This window comes from Budorcas taxicolor, chromosome 19 (genome assembly GCF_023091745.1).
Source record: "Budorcas taxicolor isolate Tak-1 chromosome 19, Takin1.1, whole genome shotgun sequence".
Taxonomy (NCBI): Eukaryota; Metazoa; Chordata; class Mammalia; order Artiodactyla; family Bovidae; genus Budorcas; species Budorcas taxicolor.
The window spans coordinates 54,757,197-54,764,139 of record NC_068928.1 but is presented as its reverse complement, the minus strand read 5'-3'; positions in this window follow the sequence as shown (position 1 = coordinate 54,764,139).

Here is a 6,943-nt window from a genome sequence, read left to right as displayed (position 1 = left end):
TCATTTCTCTCCCCAGTGCCTCAAGTAAGCAGAGAGGAGGGTGGTGTGAGAGGTATGCTTGGTCCCTGCTTCATTGCTGAAACCTCAGGCCTGTGCTTTGGCAGGGGTAGGGGTAATCTGAGACAAGCTTGACTTCATTTATTTATTTTTTTGGCCATACCAGGTGGCTTTTGGGATCTTAGTTCCCTGACCAGGGATGGAAACTGTGGCCCCGGAAGTGAAAGCAAAGAGTCCTAACCAGTGGACCACCAGGGAATTCCCGAGTTTGACTTTTAATTTATCTTTATTCTTTAATTTTTACTGAAGCAGAGTTGCTTTGCGATGTTGTGTTAGTTTCTGCAGTACAGCAAAGTGAATCAGCTCTGAGTATATGTATGCATGTGCTCAGTCATTTAGTTGTGTCCCACTCTTTGCGACTCTAAGGACCGTAGCCTTCCAGGCTCCTCTGTCCATGGGATTCTCTAGGCAAGAGTACTGGAGTAAGTTGCCATTTCCTACGTCAGGGGATCTTCCCGACCCGGCAGTCAAGCCACATCCCCTTTGTCTCCTGCACTGGCAGTGATTCCTTACCAATGAGCCACCTGGGCAGATCATGTGTGCCAAGGCTCTTCGGTCATGTCTGACTCTGTGACCATATGGACTGTAGCCCATGGGGCTCCTCTGTCCATGGGATTCTCCAGGCAAAAGTATTGGAGTGGATTGCCATGCCCTCCTCCAGGGGATCTTCCCGACCCAGGGATTGAGCCCGCGTGTCTTATGTCTCCCGCATTGGCAGGTGGGTTCTTTACCACTAGCACCATCTGGGAAGCCCTGGGAAGCTCTGGGAAGCTCATGCATATACATATATTCCCTCTGTTTGGATTTCTTTCCGATTCAGGTCACCGTCATGCATTAAGCAGAGTTCCCTAGCTATACAGTAGGTGCACCTTAGTTATCTGTTTTATCGCTAGTGTATACATATGTCGATCCCAAGCTCCCAGTTCATCCCCCTCTCCCACCTTGGTATCCATAAGTTTGTTCTCTACATGTGAGTCCCAAGTTTAACTTTTTAAATGGACAAGCCTTAAACTCCCAAGTGGGGCTGGCTTAATAACAACAAAAACAAAATGACTGGAAAAGTGGAATCAGATTGAGGTGCCTTAAGAAGGAGCCTTACACTCAAGTGACCAAGGGGGTTTGGACAGAACACAGCTGGTGGTAGTTATTGGAAACAAACAAGCAAGCAAGCAACCTTTTCCTAACAGGCACTTCAACAAGACAAGTCTTCTTAATGGAACAGGCTAAGTGCATGCATTGCTCAGCACAGTGTCTGGCACAAAATAAGAGCGTGATGAATGTTAGCACTTGTATTAAGAAGGAAGTGGAAAATCAGCAGCTTCCAATGGAGAGAGAGGGCTTAAGGATGAATGCTGTCTGGCCGGGTAGCTGGTTCCAGTTAAAGCACGAACACTCAAGGAAGCTGGGGTTTGATCAACCAGGCACTGGGGGTTCCTGAAAATACATTTGAAGGTGTCTGTTCTTAAACTGAAAAACAGTTTCCTTCAGGGTGAAGCAGTTCCCTAAATTTGTCCCATTTCCCACTTCCTGAGATAAGTAACTGAGTCCCTAAATATGGCCTCCATAGACCCCTCCTCCCCCACCGAGGGGGAGCGGCCCTGGCTCCCTTTCCTGGCATCTGCCCTGGCCTTAGTGACTTGCTTGAGCTGTAGAATGTGATGCAAGTGACAGCCTGGAACCTCCAAAGCCAGGGCATGAGACGCCGCACAGCTTCCGCTGGGCATCTTGGAATGCTGCCCGTGAGACAGTCGCTCTGGGAACCCAGGCTCCATGTCACCTGGAGGGGCCACGCAACAGCTCTGGCTACCAGCCCCAGTTGAACTAGCTGATAGCCCCCCCTCAAGGGTCCCACGGGAGGGACCCATCTCAGATGTTCAGACCATTGACAGGCAACCACATGAGTCCTTAAGTGAGAACCACCCAACTGAGTCCAGTCATCCTGCAGTTCACTTCACTTCAGACGCTCAGTCGTGTCCGACTCTTTGCGACCCCATGAACTGCAGCACGCCAGGCCTCCCTGTCCATCACCAACTCCCGGAGTCCACCTAAACTCATGTCCATCAAGTCAGTGATGCCATCCAGCCATCTCATCCTCTGTTGTCCCCTTCTCCTCCTGCCCCTAATCTCTCCCAGCATCAGAGTCCTTTCCAATGAGTCAGCTCTTTGCATGAGGTGGCCAAAGTACTGGAGTTTCAGCTTTAGCATCATTCCTTCCAAAGAACACCCAGGACTGATCTCCTTTAGAATGGACTGGTTGGATCTCCTTGCAGTCCAAGGGACTCTCAAGAGTCTTTTCCAACACCACAGTTCAAAAGCATCAATTAGGCGCTCAGCTTTCTTCACAGTCCAACTCTCACATCCATACCGCAGAGGACCCAGTAAATTATTGCTTCAAGCCACTACATCTTAGGGTGATTTATCACTCGGAAACAGGTAATTAAAACACTTCCCTAGGGAGTCAAGAACTCTCAGAAACATATGGTGCTTTCTTGGATGAAAAATTAATTGTCTTTCTAGTGACTGTCCAGGAAGGGTTTGCATAAATGGCATATCCAGGCTGGTGGAAAGATACACGCCAAACACTCTTCCAATCCCAAGTTCTAGCTCAGGCACAGTATCAGCTCATAAGATGGGTGACATTCCAGCCCCCCACCCCTTGTTCTCCCCTCCCTGCCCATTTCTTCCTGCTGTCAAGCCTTTCCCATTCTTCCGTAAATTTTAAACCACTATTCCAAACAACCACTATAGAGCCACGGTCAGGTTCTTAGAAATCTGACCCAAATCATGAAGGTATAGTGTGTCTAGGTGGGAGGAACAGGAACATCAGAGGTTAACCCCCACCCCCGCCAGTGAGAATCCTCAGGGGGTGGGGGGTTGGAGGAGTTGGGGAGAGTAAGGCAACTTTATCTTCCTTTCAGGGAAAGCAGAATCCCACCAGTAATTAAATACCAATTCAATACTAAGAAGGAGCACAGGGAAATAAGGTTTAATTGAGTTCTTTTTTTTTTTTAAGATATTCACAAGAGCGTCTGATCTGGCGCCACCTAGTGGGAGTGACTGTAATAACAGTAGAGCCTCCCTTCCCCACCCTCCCAGCCCCCACGCCCCACTTTCCTGGAGCCTGGGTGGCAGCCAGCTTTGTCACTGTTCCCATAGTCCCACGCCGGCGTCCGGGAGGATGTGGGGAGAGGCCGTAAGAGTGTGTGTCACTTGTGTACTACAGCTGACTCATTTCCAGAAGTGAAATAGTCAAGGGGACCATGACAATTCATGATGATCTTGAAGAAGATGGATTTTTGTGGTAGTTACAGAATCTCTGGGAGGCTTTTGAGTCTGCCCACCTGCTTGGAAGGCAGGCTTCACATCCTCCTTGTAAGCTAAGTCAGTGGTTCCCAAATTTGTCTACGTATTAGAATCACTAGAGAGCTTTGAAAAATTCTGAAGCCCAGACCAGTGAAATCACCATCTCTGCAGATGGAGCTCAGGCATCTGTAGTCCGGAAGCCTCCCTGTGGGGGGGGAGGGGGGTGCCAAAGTGCTGCCCAGTTGACCTGGGAAGGGGATGGGGCCATCAGTTGATCCCATGGCTACTACCAGCTGCCTCCTTCTGCTTTCCCTTGGGAGAAACCTGAGGCCAAACTGACAGCTCTGTCTTTACCACGTCTAAGCCATTTGGAAGATCCTTCACAAAAAAACTTCCCTGGTGGCTCAGACGATAAAGCGTCTGCCTACAGTTCGGGAGACCCAGGTTCCATTCCTGGGTTGGGAAGATCTCCTAGAGAAGGAAATGGCAACCCACTCCAATATTCTTGCCTGGAAAATCCCATAGATGCAGGAGACTGGTAGGCTACAGTCCATGGGGTCAGGAAGAGTCGGAGACGACTGAGTGACTTCACTCACAAATAAAAAGTGCTTGATTAAAATTTTTTCCATCTCTAATATGTGTTTGCTTTGCTTAAATTTTAAGTATTTTTTCCCCAATATACACTGCGTGAGTAGTTATTGTGGTTGGGGGGTGGGGAGGAGCTGGGAGGGAGCACGAGGGGTTTCTAGGATGTGTTCTTTTATTGATTCAGGTGTGTTGGTTCATAAATTCATAGTTTATAATGTGTGTTTTTCTGTACATATTTATACCTCAATAAAAACCCCACATAGCCAAGCGATTCAGTTATACAGATATGTACATTCTTTAGAAAAAAAACCCAAGGGATTTCCCTGTTGGTCCAGTAGTTAAGACTTTGCTTCTGCTGCAGGGGGCACAAGTTTGATCCCTAGTCAGGGATCTCGCATGCTGCACGGCAGGGGTCCAAAAACCCCTAAAAACTAAAATAAATAAAACCCCACACATACCTCATAACTATGTAGGGAAATACAGATAAATGAAAAAAAAAAAAGAACCAGTGAAAACCAAGGATTGCCCTTTAGGGCCTCCACAAGGTGACACAACTTTTGAGACAAGGTAAGTCCCTCCAAATAAAGCCACCAAAGTGCTGGTGGCCACCTCTCACCCCTGTAAAGAGATGGAAGGAGCCCCTGGGAGGTTCCATGAAGTTGACATACTGGACTCCGAATAATTCAGTGCCAAGGAGCAAGATTCTCTCTTTGATCTAATCCAGCTCACCTGAGCCCTCTCTTTGACCAGGTCTCAAACCCTGGGCCCTTTTGTCCTTCCATGCAATGTCCAGTTGTAACAAGAATCCTGATAAGTCAGTTTAGCCAGAACCCCCATCCTCCAGGTCTGGTCACCTTCAAAATATTTGGGTTCCCCATTGTCCAGCATCCTCGGGTGATGTCTGAGCCTCCTGGCCTGCCTTCAGCAAGTTTTTTTTTTTTAATTAATTAATTTATTTGGCTGCACCAGGTCTTAGTTGAGGCATGTGGATTCTTTAGTTGTGGCATGCAAACTTTCAGTTGCGGTATGTGGGATCCAGTTCCTTAAACGGGAATCGAACCCAGACCCCCTGCAATGGGAGTGTGGCATCCTAGCCACTGGAAGTTCTGCCAGGTCAATTTAGTGAGAATCTCCCCTGATCCCTGATGGTTCCTTTTAGTGATCTTCCACCCACTGATGCCTACCCTACTCCTTGGCTTATATTCCCACTTGTCTTTGTATTGACAGTTGAACTCAATCTCTGCTCCCTCCCACCCATCTGTAAGACCCCAAGGTAGTGGGGGGTCTGAATATAGCCCAGCTTACCCTTCTTTAACAAGTGCCTGGAATTGTTGGGACCTAACGAACACCATGATAGGCTTCAGGGACCAAGGTAGGACTGACGGGAAAAGCTGAGTCATTGCCCAGTGAGGTCATCCCTGCGGATGCCAGGACTTGTCTAATCAGCATACTCCCCGTAAGCTGGTTTGAGTTTATCAGGATGTAAAAGACATCCCCCTGCAGCCAATAGCCAATTAGTAAATACCAGGAAACCCCTGCAGCCAATAAAGATTAGCCAATTAGTAAATACTAGGAAACTCCTGCAGGCAATCAGCCCTTGCCGACTCTCTGTTCTAAAACCTATAAATACTGCTGTAAATCTGGGCTCGGGGCTCCTTGCTCCACTCCACTGCGTTGGATGTGGCGGGAGCCCTAGCTCGAGCTAGAAATAAAACCCCTTCATGCTTTTGCATTGCTGTGGACATCTTATTCTCTCGGTTTTGGGGACTCGGACTCTGGGCATAACATTTGGGGGCTCGTCCGGGATCCCTTTAACTGGGAAGAATAACACTCTCCCGGTAGAAGGGGTTTCCTCACTAGGAGGAGAGATATCTGAACAGGTGTTAGTTCTGGTTAAGACCAGCGTAAGGCCGAGGCCCGGCATCGTGCTGGGGAGGCGGCTGGCTCTGTTCTCTGGTTAAGACCAGCGTAAGGCCAAGGCCTGGAACCATGCTGAGGAGGCGGCTGGCTCTGTGGACGCCTTGTTGGTAAGATTACCTCGAGGGAAAGAAAGTTTCAGGGGGGCCCAGGAAGACCTAGTGCTGTGTTCTCGGCTGATGTGTATTTGTTATCCGTTTGTTGTGTCTGTGTGAGTGCCGGCATTGTCTCTGTTCTTTGTGTGTTCATTTTGTCTCCTGTGTTCTTCTCTGTAATCATGGGGCAAGCGACTTCTCCTTTGTCCCTTATGACTGATGTTAGTACTTAGATCTGAAGTTCTGTGTCTCTATAGGAGGTTTTCTGAGAGACTGTATTTTTGTATTTAAGGGCTTCCCTGGTGGAGCCGAGGTTAAAGCGTCTGCCTGCAATATGGGAGACTTGGGTTTGATCCCTGGGTCAAGAAGATCCCCTGGAAAAGGAAATTTTGCTTTGTCTGGCAACCATGTGGTTTAGACCTGCCGCCATTTTGTTAGAACTTGATTTTCTTTCCCTGTGCCTTAAGACCAGGGCTCTCAGGAACACTTATCGGACACTGAGGAAAAAGGAAAAAAAAGACTTGAAGCTAGATCTTGCACTGTCTGTCTAAATATGTCTTGATAATATTTTTGTATATGAGCTCTATTTGGCTTAAAAAATGTAAGCGCTTACAAATCAAGTAATTCTAAATTAAACAATAAATTCCAGGTTCATGTGAACTGGGAAATATTCAATGTTAAATACCTGATATTAATGTTTGTTGACCTATCTAATATAGACATGTCTTAGAATAACATTAAGAATATTTTCATTGTACCTAGGATTAATATAGGTTAAATATTATATCTGTTACAAGTTTGTCAACAAGGAAATTACCTCAAGTGAAGAAACTTCTAAAAAATGTAAATGAGATATGAGCTTTTATATCTCTAGTTAACTTTGGGGTGCTTCAGAGGGCCCCTGAAACATCCCAAAGAGATATTAAACTGTGTTTATTTGGTTAAATTACATGAAAAAGACTATCAGATGAGTAATAAATCCA